Here is a 23,138-nt window from a genome sequence, read left to right on the forward strand (position 1 = left end):
CTATGAGAAACGCTTCTGGGACCAATAATTCACTGCCAGACAAAACAAACTTGGCAAGTATTCTGACGGGCAACGCTCAACTTGTCAAACGTTCCCCGTTCCAACCGTTGGCGATTTCACAGTAGGGGGCACTGCGGCATTGCAATTTCTAAAACGGGAGCACAGGCGCATGGATAAAGCAATAGTTTTATTTCTTTATTTGTTCTATTTGGTGTGTGTGTGTGTGTGTGTGTGTGTGTGTGTGTGTGTGTGTGTTTAAAAGTCAATAGCATCCTTCTCGTACACCAAAGGTGATAGCGGGTTCGCGTAGCCCTAGAGGACATGGACAGTTTTCTCCCTGTAGGATATAATGATGCTTAGAACGTATAAAATCTTTGCTTGGTCAGAATCCCTGGACGAAACTTTAACTTGTCTTTGAATCCCCGGACAAAAGTTGAACTTTTTGGCATATGAAAACTTGGGCAGGGATTTGAAGAAACAAGAAAAGGAAAGAAGGAATTGAGATCTACTCGCAATTATGGTCCTAACGTCTTTGAGTTGATCTCTTCCAGAGAGCCAGCATGGTGGTGTGGTTAAGAGCAGGTGCACTCTAATCTGGGGAACCGGGTCTAAACCTGCTCTGCCACTTGAGCTCTGGAGGCTTATCTGGTGAACCAGACTAGCTTGTGCACTCCAGCGCATGCCATCTGGGTGATCTTGGGCGAGTTATAGTTCTTCAGAGCTCTCTCAGTCCCACCCACCTCACAGGGTGTTTGTTGTTGGGGGGTGGGAAAGGAGATTGTAAACCCTTTTGAGTTTCCTTACAGGAGAGAAAGGGGGGATATAAATCCATATTCTCCGCTTCACTTCCAGCCGTTGGAGTAATAGGGGTTGTGAAAATGAAAAGAGGCCAAGTCAGAAAGATGTGACTTTTGGCAGCCAGTCTCCTCCCGGCTACAATCCAAGTTGATTGGAGAGGAGACGTCTGAGGGGGGATATGATTGAAGTCTATAAAATTATGCATGGGATAGAAAATGTTGACAGAGAGACATTTTTCTCTCTTTCTCACAATACTAGAACCAGGGGGCATCCATTGAAAATGCTGGGGGGAAGAATTAGGACTAATAAAAGGAAACACTTCTTCATGCAACGTGTGATTGGTGTATGGAATATGCTGCCACAGGAGGTGGTGATGGCCACTCACCTGGATAGCTTTAAAAGGGGCTTGGACAGATTTATGGAGGAAAAGTCAATTTATGGCTACCAATCTTGATCCTCTTTGATCTGAGATTGCAAACGCCTTAACAGACCAGGTGCTCGGGAGCAACAGCCGCAGAAGGCCATTGCTTTCACATCCTGCATGTCAGCTCCCAATGGCACCTGGTGGGCCACTGCGAGTAGGTGGTGGGCCACTGCAAGTAGGTGGTGGGCCACTGCGAGTAATAAAAGGAAACACTTCTTCACGCAACGTGTGATTGGTGTTTGGAATATGCTGCCACAGGAGGTGGTGATGGCCACTAACCTGGATAGCTTTAAAAGGGGCTTGGACAGATTTATGGAGGAGAAGTCGATCTGTGGCTACCAATCTTGATCCTCCTTGATCTGAGATTGCAAATGCCTTAACAGACCAGGTGCTCGGGAGCAGCAGCTTTCACCTCCTGCATGTGAGCTCCCAAAGGCACCTGGTGGGCCACTGCGAGTAGCAGAATGCTGGACTAGATGGACTCTGGTCTGATCCAGCTGGCATGTTCTTATGTTCTTACCTCTCTCCAGGATACCAGGACTCCTGCTGGACTATTCTAAGTCAGTCACATCTTTCTAAGCCAAGCTTTTGACTTCCAGGCTGCAGCTTACCACTACTGTGTGGAATTACAGTAACAATGTGAAACTACAAGAAATACATTAGAATCAGTCAATAAAGCCCAGGGCTGGGCCGTGGCTTGTTTGTTTGTTTATAATTTAAATTTAATAGACCGCCCACCTCTGAAGGACTCTGGGTGGTGTACAACATATTTAAAAACAACAAATAGACAGTTACATAACATAAAACCTTTAAACCATCATTTTAACGTATAATAATTTTAACGTATAATACTCAGTTGCCGCTGATCTCACAGTTCATGTCACGGGGGCTGGCCAAGGTGACATTCCAGAGTGTCAGTTGGACAACAGGAGTGGCAATTTTTCTATGCCTGCCGTCCCCCCCCCCTCCCCCTCCCCAAAGGCCTGGTGGAACAAAGCCATTTTGCAGGCCTTGCGGAACACCTCAAGGTCCTGCAGGGCCTTAACGGAAGACGGCAGTGAATTCCACCAGTCAGGGGCCAGGCACTGAAGGCCCTGGCCCGGGTGGAGGCCAGCCGTATTGTAGAGAGGCCAGGGACCACCAGTAAATTGGCCTCTGCAGAGCGCAGAGTCTGAGTAGGGACATGGGGGGGTGGGTTCAGTGGTAAAGTGTTTGCTTAGCATGCAAACAGTCCCCAGGTCCAGTCCCCAGCCTTTCCAGGTGAAGGGATCAGGTAGTAGGTAATATAAAAGACCTTTGCTTGAGAACTTGGGGACCCCCTGCCTGGCTGCGTAGATGATGTTTTTTTTTTATTGTATCATTTGAATTTTACAGTTTATGATAATTCCTTCTTCATACATTTTCAAACAATACATTTCCCCCCTTTTTTCCCTCCCCCATTGCTTCTTCCTCATAGTTTTGCCACACAAACAGCAGTAGGCTCATTCTCTGTAGCCTCTTCTCCCCTATTTCTTCAGTGACTCGAGCTTCTTTCACCCAGTCCACGTATATTATCCATATCTTCAACATTTCATTCTGTTTATCTTGCCACGTCTTATTTTTGGTCAGTATATCGAAAATATCAAGTGTCGCTTGTTCCCGGATATATTCTAGCCATCTCTGAAGGGTCCATTTTTTCTTTTCTTTCCAGCCCAAGGCTATTGTTGCATGGGCTGCTTTGACCATTATTTTATACCTTTGATCATTATTTTATACCTGGATATTGTTTGTCCACCCTTCTGTCTTCCATTACACCCATGAACATTAAGTCATTATTTAAGTCAATATTTATCTTCACCAGTTTCTCAATATATAACAATACAATTGTCCAAAACAATTTCACTTCTGCACATTCTATCCACATGTGGCTATAATATGCCTCTTGGTCTCCACAGTGCCAACATTTGGAACTAAGTCCTTTTATCATATATGCTAGTTGTTTTGGTGTTCTGTACCATTTTAATATCATTTTTCTTTCTAACTCCATATTACGTAGATGATGTTGACCTTGAGGAACCAAGGATCCAGCGCAATGTAAAAGAAAAAGAATTTGAATTTTTCCCAACCATCAGGAGTCTCAAAGTAGCTTAGGAACACCTTGACTTTCCCCACAACAGACACTTTGTGAGGTAGGTGGGCTGAGGGAGTTCTGAGAGAACTGTGACTAGCCTAAAGTCACCTAGCAGGCTTTGCGTGGAGGAGTGAGGAAAACAAATCCAATTCACCAGATAAGAGTTCATCGATCATAGGGAGGAGCAGGGCATCAAACCTGGTTCTCCGGATTAGGGTCCACCTCTCTTAACCACGGTATACCACGCAGTCACCGAGCATCACCCCCCTGCCCCCGGCTTTCGGTTCTCCAGAATAAACATGCCCAGTTCCTTCGTGCTTTCCTTGTAGGATTTGTGTTCCAGCAGCAGTGGCGTAGGAGTTTAAGAGCTCGTGTATCTAATCTGGAGGAACCGGGTTTGATTCCCAGTTCTGCCACCTGAGCTGTGGAGGCTTGTCTGGGGAATTCAGATTAGCCTGCGCACTCCCGCACACGCCAGCAGTGTGACCTTGGGCTAGTCACAGCTTCTCGGAGCTCTGTCAGCCCCACCTACCTCACAGGGTGTTTGTTGTGAGGGGGGAAGGGCAAGGAGCTTGTAAGCCCCTTTGAGTCTCCTGCAGGAGAGAAAGGGGGGATATAAATCCAAACTCTTCTTCTTCTTCTTCCTTGCCTTCTACTGGTCCTGTGCCAGTTTGTCTACATCGCTTTTGGAGTGTAGCACCCAGAACGGAACCTTAGATTCGCTTCTTGCCAAACTTTATGAGTCCTGTTCTGTCCTGCTCCTGGCAATATGGTGGCTTTGAGCAGACAGTTGGGGGTCTGTTCCCTACACATGCCTAGACAACACTGGGTGACCCACAGTAGTTAGAAATCTAAAAGTTGGAGATGCTGCCAAGAATCCCTCAGGCCCACAAGCTACGGAGGAATAATACAGCGTTTGGGACTCTTTAGTTTGGAGAGGAGACGTCTGAGGGGGGATATGATTGAAGTCTATAAAATTATGCATGGGGTAGAAAATGTTGACAGAGATAATTTTTTCTCTCTTTCTCACAATACTAGAACCAGGGGGCATCCATTGAAAATGCTGGGGGGAAGAATTAGGACTAATCAAAGGAAACACTTCTTCACACAACGTGTGATTGGTGTTTGGAATGTGCTGCCACAGGAGGTGGTGATGGCCACTAACCTCTGCTTTAAATGGGGCTTGGACAGATTTATGGAGGAGAAGTCGATCTATGGCTACCAATCTTGATCCTCCTTGATCTCAGATTGCAAATGCCTTAGCAGACCAGGTGCTCAGGAGCAGCAGCAGAAGGCCATTGCTTTCACATCCTGCAGGTGAGCTCCCAAAGGCACCTGGTGGGCCACTGCAAGTAGCAAAGTTCTGGACTCTGGTCTGATCCAGCAGGCTAGTTCTTATGTTCTTATGTTAATACACACCCGTGCATAGCAACCGCTCTTTCCAACTGGCAGATCAAAATTTGCCTCCATTTTCAATTCAGCAGACACAGTTTGGGGAGGAAATTTTGGATTTTTCCCCCCCAAAAAAACTGAGTGCCGCTTTTCCAGATTTGGAGAAGTTGTTTTGTTTTGTTCTCCGGCAGGGTTATGAATTGTGGGAGCCTCCGCCTTCTCCCATTTTGCTCTGTCGGCTTTGCAACCGGCAAAGCGATGAGTTTTCTGTTAAGCTGCTCATTCATCAGCCCAAGGATCAGCAACCGCGCTGGAGGCTGATTGCCGTAGCAACAGGTGACTTTCAGAGTGATTGACTTACAATTAGACGCGTGAATGAAATATCGAAGGGCGGAGGTGCACACGGGCTGCGAAGTTGCCGCCAACACTCTCCTCCCGTGTACTGAACTCTGAATCCATGGTCATTAAATATGGATATTGCCTGGCCCCAAAAAGCTGACTCCAGCACACTTACCCTTCTCCTTGGAATGGCTCATCCCAGACATTCACCCTAGTTTTGTAATCCATTATGCCTCTGGGAGAGGTTACTGCCTCGTGGAAGAAGAAGAAGAGTTTGGATTTATATCCCCCCTTTATCTCCTGCAGGAGACTCAAAGGGGCTTACAATCTCCTTGCCCTTCCCCCCTCACAACAAACACCCTGTGAGGTAGGTGGGGCTGAGAGAGCTCCGAGAAGCTGTGACTAGCCCCAGGTCACCCAGCTGGCGTGTGTGGGAATGTACAGGCTAATCTGAATTCCCCAGATAAGCCTCCACAGCTCAGGCGGCAGAGCTGGGAATCAAACCCGGTTCCTCCAGATTAGATACATGAGCTCTTAACCTCCTATGCCACTGCTGCTCCTAGACAAGTTTAGCTTCCAAACAGGAAGGCATAGATCTTTGCCCTGGATTGTACTGGATGACCCTAGGAAATACAGTTTTAGCTTTTTGCTATGCTGGTAACTTTATGGGCATAAAGATCACCAGAGACAGACAGCCTGACTGACTGACTGACTGACTGACTGACTGACTGACTGACTGACTGACTGACTGACTGACTGACTGACTGACTGACTGACTGACTGACTGACTGACTGACTGACTGACTGACTGACTGACTGACTCTTTGCAGTGGAAGTGGGGTGTAGATACAGGGGCTGTACTAAATGCATAATAGGGCTGCTCAGAAATAACAAACCAACAATGTTTGTGTAGTTGAGTTTTACCTTTGAGAATAATGGGAGCAGCAGTGGCGTAGTGGTTAAGAGCCGGTGCATTCTAATCTGGAGGAACCGGGTTTGATTCCCTGCTCTGCCGCTTGAGCTGTGGAGCCTTATCTGGGGAATTCAGATTAGACTGTGCACTCCCACACATGCCAGCTGGCTGACCTTGGGCTAGTCACAGTTCTTCGGCGTTCTCTCAGCCCCACCCACCTCACAGGGTGTTTGTTGTGAGGGGGGAAGGGCAAGGAGATTGTCAGCCCCTTTGAGTCTCCTACAGGAGAGAAAGGGGGAATATAAATCCAAACTCTTCTTCTTTATTATTATTTTATTTGCTAATAAAAATTGTTAAACTTTTTTCCCTGACTCCTGTGGATTTCTTACAGAGATCCTCCTTAGTAAACTCTGGTGGCCAAGATCTGTGGTTACCCTCTCTAGTTTTATTCTGTAATCCACCTTGAGTTTATAAACAAAGTAGGACAAAAACCACTACATCAAATTCTGCATTCCGGTTTGAAGAATACAGACTATGGGTTCCTCCATCATGCTTTAAAATATCTGTCCCACTGCCAGTGTCTTTATACTGAACATCTAGATTGATTAACATTTCTGGGTAACTCCAAATCTTGCAACAACTGGAAGGCCCTGTCTTTAGTGTCCAACTTTGTCAGGGATTACACGTTGACTGAGATGCATTCCTACCTCAGTGCAATCCCTACAAGATATATGCAGAGGTGGGATCCAACCAGTTCTCACTAATTTTTTCTGAGTGCCGAGAAGGGTTACTAAAGCAACCTCCCTGCCCAATAGGGACTGGAGGTGCATTTGTGCGGCGGCGCCACTGTTTGAATCCCACCACCATCGGAACCTGTTATTAAAATGTTTGGATCCCACCACTGGATATATGTAACCAGCCTGCTATATGCTACCACTACAGTAATGGGGCATTCTTTCCTTGATCTTTATTTTATGACTTCACACGTTGAGTAGATAACTAGGCTTATCCCTAACACTTTTGATGTCCGGGATGTTTCCGTTGGTCTGCGGGGACAGGAGGCCAGGTGACTTTATCTCTATCTTTCACCAACCTTGGGATGCCTAAGCTCCAAAATAACTCTTTTTCAGATTCTTTGGAAAAAACGGGAGGGGGATCAACTTCTGGATAAAGGGGATAGCAAAAGTCAGGCTCGACAGAACTGGCTGTAACAAGCTGGGTGCTTCGTTACCTACCAATAAATGCTGCTGGTCAGCCATACAGAGTTTGTTTATTGATTCAAGGTCTGAGATCTAGCGAACTTCTCGTCAAGGGGCCCAAGCTGTGAGGGCTGTGACGTTCGTAACTCCTGTGCAGCTTTCTGGGGGACCAAGAAGAAGAGTCAATGTACCTCCACTACAGGAGGGCAGTGCATAGATTTCAAAAGTATAGAGAATGCTTCTCTAAGTGCATGAATACTTCCTGAGTTTTCTCAAACTTTATATCCTTGAAAGAAAAGAAGCTTCCACTTAATTAAAAAGTGTGTGTGTGTGTGTGTTTTCAACAATAGAATTTGATTAAAAAAGACGTTGCATAGCCATTCGCTTGTTTCCCTCTCAGTTCTGGGAACAATATTGGAAGAAGAGTCTGCACCAAACACTCATTATTATGCCAGAACCCCCCCCCACCCGCCCGCCTTTATGAATGGTCTCAAATCTGTATTTAATTAAATGCAGCAGAAAAGCTCATTGTGAGGTTCTCTGTCGAAACAATGCAGAAATTACATCTCCGTTTCTTACTTATCTTTTTCCAATCCGAGATCCAGTTTGGAGGGTGGGTATTAATAATCTGTACGAACCAAGACAGGTTTTAATAGAAATTTTAAAATTGAGAATACAGAGCTGAGGGTTAAGAAGGAGAGTGAGGGTCCACTTGTTTTAATTTGCTTTTGTTTGTTACTTCAGAAACAATAGTGCTACATAAAACTTAGAGAATTGAAACAAAATTAAGGACCCCCACCGTTACCACGGATCTGTTCCTAGAGCCCATCTGTCCATAAGTATTTGAAAAACAAACTTGGGCATTGAATTGACACAGGGTATAGCTTGGAAACGGCGCTCTCTCCACCTTAAAAAAAGTTCTTTTCTGGAATTAAATAAACTTTAAGATATTTCTGAGGGCTGATTTCTCTCCTTCCCCTTTAATTAGTTCTGTGATCTTCTCAACATTCCATCCCTGGGGAATATTGAGTCCTTATTAGGCCCTTTTGGGGTTTCCCCCCCTTGTTTATTTTCTTCCTGCTAAGAAGGAGGAGGAGGAGGAGGAGGAGGAGGAGGAGGAGGAGTTGTTGTTTGGATTTATATCCCCCTTTCTCTCCTGCAGGAGACTCAAAGGGGCTTACAATCTTCTTGCCCTTCCCCCCTCACAACAAACACCCTGTGAGGTAGGTGAGGCTGAGAGAGCTCCGAGAAGCTGTGACTCGCCCAAGGTCACCCAGCTGGCGTGTGTGGGAGTGCACAGGCTAATCTGAATTCCCCAGATAAGCCTCCAGAACTCAAGTGGCAGAGCTGGGAATCAAACCCGGTTCCTCCAGATCAGAGTGCACCTGCTCTTAGCCACTACGTCACTGCTGCTCACACGCCACTGCTCACACGCCACGCCACAGCGAGTTTCACTAGTGGTTTTTTTCTATTTTTTTAAAATTTGGCCTATGGTGCAGCCCAAAAATTGGGGCCAAGGCCAGCTGACATCTGCAGTTCATTTTATTTCAAATTATTCTTCTTTCATTTTCTTACCTACAAATTTGTAGATCTTTGTATCCCGCCCGGAAAAGTTGCCACTTGTCAGTTTCCTGGTAAGGTCACCTTTTCACATTAAATTGCCCTGGAGCACAAAAGATCTGACCACGTGAAAGATGCTACTGTGTTTTCATATGCTTGTTTAAGAAGAGTGGGGTTTTCTACCTTTAAGGAACCTCAAAGGAGCTAATAAACTCCTTCCCTTCCTCTCCCCGCAACAGACACCTTGTGAGGTAGGTGGGGCTGAAATACTTTAAAGAGAACTGCCTCAATCACCCTGCAGGCTTCATGTGGAGGAATAGGGGGGAAAAACTGGTTCACCAGATTAGCATCTACCATTCACATGAAAGAGTAGGGCAACAAACCCAGTTCTCCTGATTAGAGTTCGCTGTTCATGTGGAGGAGGAGGGGAATCAAGATTAGAGTCCACAATGAACAATCGCAGGAGAGGACAGCAAAGGTAGACAAGACAAGAACCGGATTTACCACCTTGGCAGGTTTCTTTATGACAACAGGTTTTAAATTTTGTCATGCAAATCTTCTGGCTTCGCTAGCCATTTTTGGGCCACCAGATTTTTCACACTGTAGATCACAGGTGTCAAACTCGCGGCCCTCTAGATGTTATGGACTACAGTTCCCAGTACCATCATGCTGGCAGGGGATAATGGGAACTGTAGTCCATAACATCTGGAGGGCTGCGAGTTTGACACCTAGGCAGATGCAAGGGAACACATGGAAAGGGCAGCCGCCAGCAGGGGGAGCTCCCGCAGGTGGATCACTTCCACACAGAGGTAGGTAACTTCCACAGTCTCCCGTTCCAATATTAGCCAGGGCTGACCATGCTTGCCCTGTTTCCCTGAAAATAAGACAGGGTCTTTTATTATTTTTTTGCTCCAAAAGATGCATTAGGACTTATTTTCAGGGGATGTCTTATTTTTTGCACCCCCCACATGACCAGATCAGCTGTGCCGGGGAATCTGTAACTAGGGCTTATTTTTGGAGTGAGGCTTATATTTCAAGCAACCTCCAAAAATCCCAAAAAAATCATGCTAGGTCTTATTTTCGGGAAAACAGGATAGCTTCTGTGATCTGACGAGATCCGGCAAACCTGGAGCTATCCAGGTCAGGCGGTCGCCTCTCTACCCCGTGCGTGATTTTATAAATGCTATTGCAACACCCCCAACCCCCAATTCATCTGTGTTTTTTAAAAAAACTGAAAAGTCCCAAATTCTTCAGCCTTTCCTTATAAGAAAGGTTCTCCAACCTCTTAATTATTTTGGTTGCCCTTTTCTGCCCTTTAAAAGAAACCACGTTTTGTTGTGATAAATGATAGCATCGCACATCAGAAAGAAACGAACAAAAAACGATGAGTTCGTCCATCCCTGTTCTCAGTAATCGGATTTCGGCAAAACAACGCAGCCTGGACAGTGTAAACTGTTTGTATGTTTCCACTCCCTGCAGTTTTTGTGACACTGGAATTCCTTTCATCTTGTGGACGGACCAGCACAGTTGCCAACTGCCCTTTCTCTTGTTAATGTCTTTCTCTTTGGTTCATCTGCTTCCTGCTTTTGACTCACTGTGCCTTACATGGTGTAGGTTAACCTGTAGGGGGTTGGCAAATGAATGGTCTTAACCACACAGCAGGAAGTTGGATTACGAGGCCTTTGTGCTCTCTCGTCTGCCCTTGTAATTCCATGGAAGCAAACCCTTCTCCATTCTTGGAAGGAAACCCTTCTCCGTCCTTGATCGGGCTTTGCAGATCAGTAGCAGCTGAGCAGTGTCTTTGGAACCTTTAAGTAAGACTTGAGTGATATTTCTGCTCCTCTTACAAAATAGGCACAGGCCCCTTCCGCACAGGTAGAATAATGCACTTTCAATCCACTTTCAATGCACTTTGCAGTTGGATTTTACTGTGCCGAATAGCAAAATCCACCTGAAAACAATTGTGCAAGTGGATTGAAAGTGCATTATTCTGCCTGTGCGGAAGGAGCCACAGTGTTCCCTGACTGAAGGCCTTGTCATCTGTATGCTTTGAATGCCGGGATTTGGGGCATCTAACTTCCGTGCTGTCAAAGCACAGTGTGGCCGATTACGCGCAAGGTGTTTGCTGTACAGTGGAGACAAATGCGGCAAGATTTCTTGTATGGATGTATTTCCTCCAGCCCTGCTTTCACTTCCCACTCTCTCTGAGGCAAGCAAATCTACTTACATCACTCTTTTAATTTTGCTTCACTTTCAGAGCGGGACAGATTTGCCCCAGATCTATCCCCTCCACCCGCAGCCGACCCACCTAGTCTTACGCCTCATTACCTCGCACTGCTTTGCGCACTCCTCTCTCACCCCCCCTGTTGATTACTACTTCCTGCTTCTTGTCCTGTCATATCATTTCTATTGCCCATGTCCTCCCCACTCATGCATATATTTAGTTCCTTAGATTAAAAAACCACAAATTTAAATAACCAGATTGATAGATCGATAAATCAACACTAACACGGGAGCACGGGAGGCTGTGGTTTCCTGAATGTCATTGCTGTCGTTTGAGTTAGAGCTTGACTATGTAGGAACGTGCAGGCTTAATTGGAACACCTTTTCTGGAACAGGGGCGCACCTCATCTTTATTGGCTCACAGCGTTTTTTTGCTTCTCATTTTATCCTCCCAACAACAACAACCCTGTGAAGTAGACCAGGATGAGACTGTCAGGGCTGTTCAACAGTGGAATTCACTGCTTAGGAGAGTGGTGGAGTCTCCCTCTTTGGAGGTTTTTAAACAGAGTCTGGATGAACATATGTCGGGAGTGCTTTGATTGTCTGTTCCTGCATGGCAGGTGGATTGGACTTGATGGCCCTTGGGGTCTCTTCCAACACTATGATTCTATGATTCTAGCCAAGGTTACCCAGAGATTTGAACCTGGGTTTCCCAGATCACCGTCTGACACCTTAACCACAATGCCACACTGACTCTCTGACCAAAACCTTCAAATGTGGAAAGATCAACTGTCAAACATATTTATGGTGAAACTCTGAGCATCTTTGTTTTGCGTGTATGTATATTTGAAAGAGATGAAGAAGAGGAAGAAGAAGAGGGAGAGGAAGAGGAGGAGGAGGAGGAGGAGTTTGGATTTATATCCCCCCTTTCCTGCAGGAGACTCAAACGGGCTTACAATCTCCTTGCCCTTCCCCCCTCACAACAAACACCCTGTGAGGCAGGTGGGGCTGAGAGAGCTCCGAGAAGCTGTGACTAGCCCAAGGTCACCCAGCTGGCCTGTGTGGGAGTGCCCAGGCTAATCTGAATTCCCCAGATAAGCCTCCACAGCTCAGGCGGCAGAGCTGGGAATCAAACCCGGTTCCTCCAGATTAGATACACGAGCTTTTAACCTCCTACACCACTGAAGGGGAACTGATGCGCACTCACATAAATCTGTCCCTGTCCTCTTTTCTCTCCAGGTGCAAGACAAGTTCCGTCTGGACCTCTCTGACGAAGAGGCTGTGCATTACATGCAGAGTTTAATAGATGAAAGCGTCCATGCCCTCTTCGCAGCCGTGGTGGAGCAGATCCACAAGTTTGCTCAGGTAAGAACTTCGGCGCTTGACCTGCAAAGCAAAACTTCATTTGATCCGGCATCCTATTTCCAGTCAGATCCTTGCCGAGTACTTGCAGTAAATGCACAAAGTGTGTTCTACACAGTGATGCCAGCCACAGATGCAGGCAAAACGTTAGGAACAAGATCCACCAGACCGCGGCCACACAGCCCGAAAAACCCACCAGAACCAAAGTGAGTTCTGTTCCTCTGCTGTTTGACCCCAGAAACTTGTATTCAGAGGTACACTGTCTCTGAGCATGGAGGTTCCATTTAGCCATCCTATGTCTCCCCTGTTAGATGCTCTTAATTGCCTTTTAAAGCCTTCCTCGCCATTTTGGGGGCATAAATTCTCTTCAATATCAATTTTGTCTGTCGTTAATGAGATGGTCTCAAAACATTGTCACCAAAGGTGTGCGTATCAACTTGGCACACTATATTCTGCAAGTTAAGAAGAAGAAGAAGAGTTTGGATTTATATCCCCCTTTTCTCTCCTGTAAGGAGACTCAAAGGGGCTTACAATCTCCTTGCCCTTCCACCCTCACAACAAACACCTTGTGAGGTGGGTGGGGCTGAGAGAGCTCCAAGAAGCTGTGACTAGCCCAAGGTCACCCAGCTGGCGTGTGTGGGAGTGTACAGGCTAATCTGAATTTCCCAGATAAGCCTCCACAGCTCAGGCGGCAGAGCCAGGAATCAAACCCGGTTCCTCCAGATTAGAGTACACCTGCTCTTAACCACTACGCCACTGCTGCTCTTAACCACTATGCCACTGCTGCTCCCTCCCACTGCTTTCTCTTATATATAACTCTGTATTCAAATTTCCAGTAACCTTTGCAGTGTTCAAAGCAGGTTATCCGAGAGAAATTAATTTCATACCTTTAGAAGTGACCTTTTGCTGACTTCTGGAGCTACTGATTTGTTGGTAGTGAAGAGTCCTGATCATTTGAATAGAGCTCTATGCTCCTTTTCCAAATCAACCAAATGCTTGAATGGAATGGAGGAATTGCAGGGGTCTTCCTGTTTACTGGATTAACTCAGGTTCTCTTTTTTTCTGCTTCGGCACCCGAAATGAGGAAAGTTTCCCATCCAGTACATGTTCACTTGACTTTTCCCCCAGTTGACAATAGAAAGAAGAAGAAGAGTTTGGATTTATATCCCCCCTTTCTCTCTTGTAAGAAGACTCAAGGTGGCTTAGAATCTCCTTTCCCTTCCCCCCTCCCCCACAACAAACACAAGGCGGAGCTGAGAGAGCTCCGAAGAACTGTGACTAGCCCAAGGCCACCCAGCTGGCATGCATTGGAGTGCACAGGCTAATCTGGTTTACCAGGTAAGCCTCCACAGCTCAAGTGACAGAGCAGGGAATCAAACCCAGTTCTCCAGATTAGAGTGCACCTGCTCTTAACCACTACACCACGCTGGCTCTCTATATCAGCTCTCTATCATACCACAGGTCCACTGCCAAATTGGTCTAATTTGGTTTGTTTGCATGCCTTTCGGCTGTGAACTCCTGGAGACGCCCTTCGGTGTTTCCTCGAACACACAATTAACATCCTTTCTTACGCAGTGCTCTTAAAACTGTCAGCTGGCAAACTTAAACCAGGCCCCCACTGATAAATTAAGTACAATATTCAGCCAAGAGTAGTGAGCAGTGAATAGTGAGAAAATGGGAAAATGTAGGAGCTTATCTCAGGAGGATTATCTGCAGCCGTCTTCCCGATCTGGCATGTCGTCTCCCCTGATCAAAATACTGCTTGACTGAAATCTGAGAAAGGCAGCTGGAGAGCTATTTCTTGGACTGGGGCGTGATGGCGCTCCAAGTTTGCAGACAATTGTTTTCCGTCCCTTGGCTGATATGGCAGCCAAGAAAGCCAATGCAATTCTGGGAGGCATCAATAAGAATATAGTGCAGTGGTGGCGAACCTTTGGCACTCCAGATGTTATGGACTACAATTCCCATCAGCCCCTGCCAATTGGCCATGCTGGCAGGGGCTGATGGGAATTGTAGTCCATAACATCTGGAGTGCCAAAGGTTCGCCACCACGGATATAGTGTCTAGATCGAGGGAAGTAATTGCACTACTCTACTCTGCATTGGTCAGACCTCACCTGGAATACTGTGTTTCGTTCTGGGCACCACAGTTGAAGAAGGATATTGACAAGCTAGAATGGGTCCAGAGGAGGGCAACCAAAATGGTGAAAGGTCCGGAATCCATTCCCTACGAAGAGAGGCTTAGGGAGGAATGTTTAGTCTGAAGAACTGTAGTTAAGGGGTGACCTGATAGCCATGTTTAGATATCTGAAGGGATGTCATGTTGGTGAGGGAGCAAGCTTGTTTTCTTCGGCTCCGGAGACTAGGACCAGGAGTCATGGGGTTCAAGGTGAAGGAAAAGAGATTCCATTACGAAGAACTTTCTGACAGTCAGGGCTGTTTGACTGTGGAATTCACTGCCACGGATAGTGGTAGAGTCTCTTTCTTCGGAGGTTTATAAACAGGCTGGGTGGCTATCTGTCAGGAGTGCTTTGATTGTGTGTTCCTGCCTTGTCCTTTTCACTTGGGTTGCTGAGGGTCAGTGTCGTATCTGCAAGAGGGACATGGGGGGGTCAGTTGGCCTTGGGCACCCCCATTGGATCATGTGGGGGGCACCTGGTGTTTCGCGGCAGGCTCCGCTTGGCCCCGCTCCACCAGGCTGCTCCTAAGGTAAGTGGGGCGTGGGGGTGGGAAGAGCAGGGGCAGGGGAGGTAGGAGTGCATGGGCACCCAGGGCAGGTGTTGCCCCGGGCACCATCCCCCCCCCCCCCCATACGCAGAGGTGGGATCCAGCAGGTTCTCACAGGTTCCCGAGAGTAGGGTTGGGGCGGTCTATAAGACCAAAAAAATAAATAAATAAAAATAAAATTTGTGTGTGCCGAGAGGGGGTTACTAATTGGTGATTTTGCCACATGATTTTTGCCTTAGTTACGCCCCTCCTCTCAGCAGTAGCGCACATAACTTGAAGCAGTCTAGCAGGAGGTGCACCGGCGTGCGTGGCAGCCTGCGCCTGTGTGCATTCGTTTCCTGCCCAAGGATCACATGCAGCGGCCAAGGCCCCTTGCCACAGCCCCGCCCCTGGAATGCCCAGCCACGCCCCCGTCGTGCCCCGCCCAGCCCCATTGGCGCTACACCACAGTTTGAATCCCACCACCATGGGAACTAAAATTTTTGGATCCCACCACTGCCCGTACACCCCTGCTGAGGGTTGAAACTGAGACCTTCTGCATGCAAGGGCTCTGAGCAGTGTACAGTAAGGCCAAGAAGGCAAACAACAACATACAACAATACATAAATACAACTAGCACATTCAAATTATTTTAAAACATATTTATTGGCGGGGCCCGATCCCATGCTTGGGAGGGATACAGGGGTCTCTGATGATCTGGCCTCCCCCAACGCTGTTGGCAGCAATACGCTCTCACGAAGAGATACGCCAGCATACCTTGAGATAATGACTTGAATTCCAAATGAGCAAAGGGCAAATGGCCGGCTGGAAAGACCTTTTTTCCTCTTTGTCTTCCCGGTGGGGCCAGAGCACTGGTTTCTTTTGGATACCTCTGTGATGAGACCTCATTTCTCAGCGCCGTTTTCCCCGCGGCCTGTTAATGTGTTTTCCAGGTTAGGCTAATAAATCAGAGTTTACAGATTTGATCTCGGCCATCCATTTTTGTCCCATCCCCCCCCCCAATGGTGTTCGTTCGTTCATAACCTCTCCCTTCCTCCATTTGCCAACAGTTTTAAAACTGCAAGCGTGTTTTGTTCTGCTAGCGTGCATTTGAAATTTAGCCTTCCGACACTGTCTCCAATTGGGCCTTGTCAGTGCGTAGGGAGATCCGGGCTTGTTCTTTTCTCAAAATGAAAGAAAGGAAGACAGCAAGAACCCCAGAATAGTCTGTTTTATTCTGAAGAATGTTCTACTCACTGATAATATATGCTACGGACAGAGGTGGGATCCAGCAGGTCCTCACAGGTTCCCGAGAGTAGGTTACTAATTATTTGTGTGTGCCGAGAGGGGGTTACTAATGGGTGATTTTGCCACGTGATTTTTGCCTTAGTTAACGCCCCTCCTCTCAGCAGTAGCGCGCAGAACTTGAAGCAGTCTAGCAGGAGGTGCACCGGGCGTGGCAGCCTGCTTCGCGTGCATTGGTTTCCTGCCCAAGGATCCGGGCGAGCGGCCAAGGCCCTGCCACAGCCCCCCCGCCCAGCAATGCCCTCGCCTCGAATGCCCGCCATGCCCCGCCGTCAGGCGCCCCACCCAGCCCCATTGGCGCTATGCCACAGTTTGAATCCCACCACCATGGGAACCTGTTACTAACATTTTTGGATCCCGCCACTGGCTACGGAGCGTATCAACTAATGCATGCGGCAGCCCTTCCAACTTAGATATTGTGCGTTTCAGTCTGTTTGCTGGAGTTTTGCCCATATTTCCTCCAAGGAACTCAAGGGCAGTAAGTGATTTCTCCCATCTGGATAGAACAGTCTAGACCAGGGGGCTGCCAACTGTGGCTCTCCAGATATTCATGGACTTCAATTCCCATCAGCCCCTGCCAGCATGGCCAAGTGGCAGGGCTGATGGGAATTGTAGTCCATGAGCATCTGGAGCGCCATAGTTTGCATACCCCTGGTCTAGGCCGATCTTGCCAGATCGTGGAAGCTAAGCAGGGTCGGCCCTGGTTAGTTTTTGGATGGGAGACCGCCAAGGAAGTTGAGGGTTGGGACGCAGAGACAACCAATGGCCCTTCAACGTTTCTTGCCTTGAAAACCTCCCAGAGTCACCGTAAGTTAGATGTGACTTGACCTCACTTTCCACTCACTAATCTGTCCATATTGGGAGGAATCCTAAGTTCTTGCACATAATTCCCACGTGTTCTTCCCTCTCAGCAGTGGCGTAGGAGGTTAAGAGCTCGTGTATCTAATCTGGAGGAAGCGGGTTTGATTCCCAGCTCTGCCGCCTAAGCTGTGGAGGCTTATCTGGGGAATTCAGATTAGCCTGTATACTCCCACACACGCCAGCTGGGTGACCTTGGGCTAGTCACAGTTCTTCAGAGCTCTCTCAGCCCCATCTACCTCAGAGGGTGTTTGTTGTGAGGGGGGAAGGGCCAGGAGATTGTAAGCCATCTTGAGTCTTCTTACAGGAGAGAAAGATGGGATATAAATCCAAACTCCTACTCTTCTTCTTCTTCTTCTTCTTCTTCTTCTTCTTCTTCTTCTTCTTCTTCTTCTTCTTCTTCTTCTTCTTCTTCTTCTTCATATCGCACCTCATATGATGTACCAGCACCTTTCCCAGGGGTCCACCAACCACCAGAATCTGGGTTAGAACAATAGAATCTGGTTTCCCAGATCCTAGTCCGACCTCCTTAACCAATACGCCATATTGGCTTTCAGATGGACGTTTAGCCATGGTTTATTTTCAGGCTGAAATTAAGGTCCCTCCCTAATGACCAAGTCACAATCCAACTTCAGTAGTTTTCTTTCTTTCAAATTCTAATCTGGAGAACCGGGTTTGATTCCCCACTCCTCCACCTGAGTAGCGGAGGCTTATCTGGTGAACCAGATGTGTTTCCACACTCCTACATTACTGCTGGGTGACCTTGGGCTAGTCCAGGGGTAGGGAACCTGCTGCTCTCCAGATGTTCAGGAACTACAATTCCCATCATCCCCTGCCAGCATGGCCAATTGGCCATGCTGACAGAGGCTGATGGGAATTGTAGTTCCTGAACATCTGGAGAGCCGTAGGTTCCCTACCCCTGGGCTAGTCACAGTTCTTTGGAAACTCTCTTAGCCCCACCTACCTGACAAGGTGTCTGTTGTGGGGAGTGGAAGGGAAAGGAGCTTGTAAGCCACTATAAGTACTCCTTATAGGAGAGAAAGGTGGGGTATAAATCCAAACTCTTCTTTCTTTCTTTCTTTCTTTCTTTCTTTCTTTCTTTCTTTCTTTCTTTCTTTCTTTCTTTCTTTCTTTCTTTCTTTCTTTCTTTCTTTCTTTCTTTCTTTCTTTCTTTCTTTCTTTCTTCCCCCAAGCATGCATCTCAAACTGTGTATATTCCACAACGCCAGGGGATATTTCTTTTTAACGCTTTTTTTTTAATCAGGGTCGAAAATAATTGCATCTTTAATTCCTAACACATCAAGCCAACAAAATGCAGTCTTTATAACAGCTGACATTATTAAAACTCCTTATCTCAGCTGCTGCAACCTACAACCCCGCCTTCAATTTTATTTGATTTCCCCCTCCCTCGCCCTTATAGTTTACAAGGCTTTTTTTTAGCTAAAGTAAATACACATTATTACTGATGGATATCAAATGTAATTAACCGGAAGGATCAAGACAGTCTCCAGTTAGTTTTCAGAGGCTTTAGTATCAGACCTGGACAATACGTCATTGGAAACCAATTGGTGGGGTCACACAAAAGTGGACTCCAACCTTTAAAAAACAACAGCAGGCAACCACAGTGAAAGTTAAGACTGCCTTCTTTTCCATTTGGACCAATCCCTGCCTCTATATGGCAACCCAAGCTAGCCTGGGCCATCCACAGATGTGGTTGAAACATCTGGAGAAAATACTACTGGAACACGGCCATACAACCCGGAAAACCCACAACATCCTAGTGATTCTGGCCATGAAAGCCTTCGACAAGACATTGGAGGAGGAGGAGGAGGAGTTTGGATTGATATCCCCCCTTTCTCTCCTGCAGGAGACTCAAAGGGGCTTACAATCTCCTTGCCCTTCCCCCCTCACAACACACACCCTTTGAGGTGGGTGGGGCTGAGAGAGCTCCGAGAAGCTGTGACTAGCCCAGCTCAGGTGGCAGAGCTGGGAATCAAACCCGGTTCCTCCGGTTTAGATACACGAGCTCTTAACCTCCTACGCCACTGCTGCTCCTTTGAGTGTTTGTTGGTGCTCCTTTGGTGTGTTTGTTGGTGCTCCTTTGAGTACTGGCATCAAACCTGGGATTTACTATAGTTGCATGAACTGAACGAGCTCTTAATGAGACTTCAGATTCTCTTATCTGGGCGTTTAAGCTTTCAAAGGCAGTGATGATACTTCTCAGAGTTCCCCTCACCTGCCAGCTGAATTATGCCAGGATTAGTGATTCATCTATGTTCATTTATTTATTTATTGGATTTTTTTTCCCACTGCCCTTCCTCGGGAGGCTCAGGGCAATTTCCAACCTCTGATAAAAACAATCCAGAATTCATAATTAATACTTTAAAACTCATCCTATAAAACACACTTAAATTTAAAATACTAATGATGTACAGCTACCGCGAGCCATTGATCAGTTACGGTTTGAGTCCCTCAGCACAAAGAATAATTCAGTTTGGGTGGAACCCACAGGAGGGATCGGGTGGAACAGGAGCTGGGGGGGTAAGGAAAGAGAAAATTGATTTTTTTTAGAAGAAGATGATCCTCTGAAGATGCCAGCCACAGATGCAGGCAAAACATCAGGAGAAAATGCTGCTAGAACACGGCCCGGAAACCACACAACACTGCAGTGATTCTGGCCGTGAAAGCCTTTGACAATACAGAAGAAGAAGAGTTTGGATTTGTATCCTACCTCTCTCCTATAAGGAGACTCAAGGTGGCTTATAAGCTCCTTTCCCTTCTTCTCCCCACAGCAGATACTTTGTGAGGTAGGTGGGGCTGAGAAAGTTCCGAAGAACTGTGACTAGCCCAAGGACACCCAGCAGGAGTGCAGAAACGCACCTGGTACACCAGATAAGGCTCTGCCACTCAGGTGGAGGAATCAAACCCAGTTCTCCACATTAGAATCCACCACCACTACACCATACAGGATGGGAGAAAAGGGAAGGAGGCCATTGATATATCACCATAGTTGCTTCAAACATATGCCTGGTGGAATGGCTCTGTTTTACAGGCCCTGTGGAATTGCATTAAATCCCACAGGGCTCTGATCTCTCCAGACGGAGGCCCCTTCCCCACGTGCAGAATAATGCACTTTCAATCCACTTTCACGATTGTTTGAAAGTGGATTTTGCTATCCCACACAGTAAAATCCAGCTGCAAAGTGGATTGAAAGTGGATTGAAAGTGCATTATTTTGCATGTCCGGAAGGGGCCAGAGTGTTCCTCCAGACAGGGGCCAGGGCTGAAAAGTCCCTGACCCTAGTCGTGGCAATCTGGACTTCTGGGGTGCTGTGTGGTTTCCGGGCTGTATGGCCGTGTTCTAGCATCATTCTCTCCTGACGTTTCGCCTGCATCTGTGGCTGGCATCTTCAGAGGATCTGATAGTTGGAAAGGAAAGCAAGTGGATTATATATACCCGTGAGTAAAGGTCAATAGGTGAGGGTATTTACTCACAGGTATATTTATTTATTTAATTTTATTTATTAAATGTATAGGCCGCCTCATCCCCGAAGAGCTCGAGGCGGCTCACAACATGACTGTTTCCAGAACAGTAAATCAATATAACATAAAATCTAACTCATTAAAATTCAGCAGCAATTAAAACAATAAATACAGATTAAACAACAAAGGTTGTGTAAAAACACACACACACACAGGTTGTGTAAACACACACACACACACATATACTCCACTTGCTTTCCTTTCCAACTATCAGATCCTCTGAAGATGCCAGCCACGGATGCAGGAGAAACGTCAGGAGAGAATGCTACTAGAACACGGCCATACAGCCCGGAAACCACACAGCACCCCAGTGATTCCGGCCGTGAAAGCCTTCGACAATAATCTGGACTTCCCTTGGGTGAAGGGCCCCCAAACAGATTTTCATTTGCCCTCTTTGCGGGAGATTGGTTCAGGCCCTGTGTAGCAAGGATTCATAGAGTCAATGATTAATAAATTTCTTTTGTTTCCCTTGATCCTACTTGTCCAACACGATGGGTTACTTTTTCCCCACTGCTTTCATAGCATCTGAGCATTTTCTGCATGGTGTTTAGGGTTCTTAATAGAATTGCTAGCTGACTGGAGGAAATTCTCTCCCTCCCTTTCACTCACAATGACGAATAGAAAATCCGATGTTAGCAGCGCTGAGCTTCAGTCTCTGGATACCACTGCCTTCATTTCGTTATTGCTGTTGGTACTTTTGGAGAAAGGAAATTGCTAAATCAGATTATTTTATTTTTTTTACCATTCCCAAATGAACGAAGCCAGAACTGCCTTGCCTCCTTCATATATTCTTTGTACGTCAGTATATAAATTACAAGCCTGGAATCTGTCACGTCTCTCGATTATTAGGTTAAGAGGGGCTGTAACCTGGTTAGGTTTTCCCCTCAGTCCAGTGTTAAAATTTAGGTGTCTGCCCAGATCCAAATTAAAAGCCCTGTGTCAGATTGCTGTGTTCTCTTTTGTGGTTTGGGAAGAAACTGGAGTCACACTGGATTATGTTTTACTAGGACATTTCTCAAAGCCTTTGGTGGTTTGTGATTTTGTGTCTTTCTCTCCCATAGCGGTAGATTTCCTTACATGCCACTGCAAAACCAGCTAGTGTAAAGCTAGTGTTCAATTCTGGGCACTGCACCATTAAGTCACAGCCCTGCCCATAATGCATGCATGCCTTTTGTATGCAAGGCCACTGGTCTGATCCGGCAGAGCTCTTCAGATGTCCTTATGAAGGCCTTGGTCTCTATGCCCTGCTTTGGACCTCCAGCAGAGCTGGTTGACCACTATGTAAGACAGGATACTGGACTAGATGGATCACTGCTCTGATCCAACAGGACACTTCTTATGATCTTATGACCACATGATTCAAATACCAGTACTGAGTTATTTGGGAAGGTAAGCCTTGTGCTTATAAGATGCCCTTGTGTAGATATTTAGGGGCATCTTAAATTCTTTCATTGCTGCATGTGCTCTGTACGTTCAGTTGTAACCAGCTCCAAGGTACTGCTTCTTGTTGGTTAGAAACATGTAGAGCAAGTTATCTAAACTAACTACATGTTTTTACTTTATGTTTAATTTATTTTCTTTCTCTTTTCTCCCCATCCAGTATTGGAGAAAGTGAAACCCATCAGCTTCTGGTCGTGGCAGTTCTTACACAAGGTGGTTATCAGTTGATCCAAAATACTATGCTAAGAATGAACTGACTTGGTTGTTAAGATAGCAAAGTCATGTGGTGTTTCTTTGAAAGTTCAGTCAAATATTGCTTCCCCATCTAGATATTTGGCCTAACATCTAGAAAATAAGAAACCACCTCAGAAGACATCTTCAGAAGATGACTAATTTCAGATGTTCTGTCGTGGAACTGAGATGAAACTTAACTCTGCACTTAACCTGGATATGAACATTGGCCGTAGATGTACTCGTTACCATGTTTTCCTCTCTTGGATGAAAAGCTGTTAATGAAAGGAATAACACTTTGGGAAACGTTTCTTGGACTTGTCCAAATTATCTTTTTTTGTGGGGAGGGGGCGTGGAGAAATGTGCGATCCTTTATTTATTAAGTGCCACTATAAATACATCTGCAAGAGTTTAGTGTCTGTGGCCTTGAAAAGGCTTCGGAGACCGAGAGCGCCCTTGATCCCAAATTACGTGCAGCGACCAAATATCCAAAAGCTAATAAAACTCTTTTGATGCAGCCTCGATTCCTCTTGATTCATTTGTCAGTTCTCGTGTCTCAGTTCTTTGTGCTGTGGCGATTCTAAAGTGCCACTAATGGCCTTCGTTCCCGTGGGAATAATATTTATATCGCAGTCCCATGCAAGGAAATATTGCAACGCCGCTAGAAGCCCAGTAACTTTTCCAGTGGTTTAATTGTTGGTAGAAATGTACCCCTGCATGGCTCAATAGATCATCAG

The 23,138-nt window shown here is 46.4% G+C and overlaps 1 protein-coding gene across 2 annotated transcripts in view; it reads left to right on the plus strand.

Annotated features, from left to right (window-relative positions):
- PIK3C3 (phosphatidylinositol 3-kinase catalytic subunit type 3) overlaps positions 1-22,918 on the plus strand; it is a 115,860-nt gene extending 92,942 nt beyond the window's left edge. The window contains exons 24-26 of one of the 2 annotated variants that reach the window (XM_048504123.1): positions 12,198-12,323; positions 22,331-22,383; positions 22,500-22,918. The gene's annotated coding sequence lies outside the window, so the exon portion shown is untranslated. Of the gene's footprint in view, positions 1-12,197; positions 12,324-22,330 lie in introns of both variants that reach the window. The other variant, XM_048504122.1, reaches the window with a different exon arrangement.
- The last annotated feature ends 220 nt before the right edge of the window (positions 22,919-23,138 follow it).

Source organism: Sphaerodactylus townsendi, linkage group LG07, assembly GCF_021028975.2.
Source record: "Sphaerodactylus townsendi isolate TG3544 linkage group LG07, MPM_Stown_v2.3, whole genome shotgun sequence".
Taxonomy (NCBI): Eukaryota; Metazoa; Chordata; class Lepidosauria; order Squamata; family Sphaerodactylidae; genus Sphaerodactylus; species Sphaerodactylus townsendi.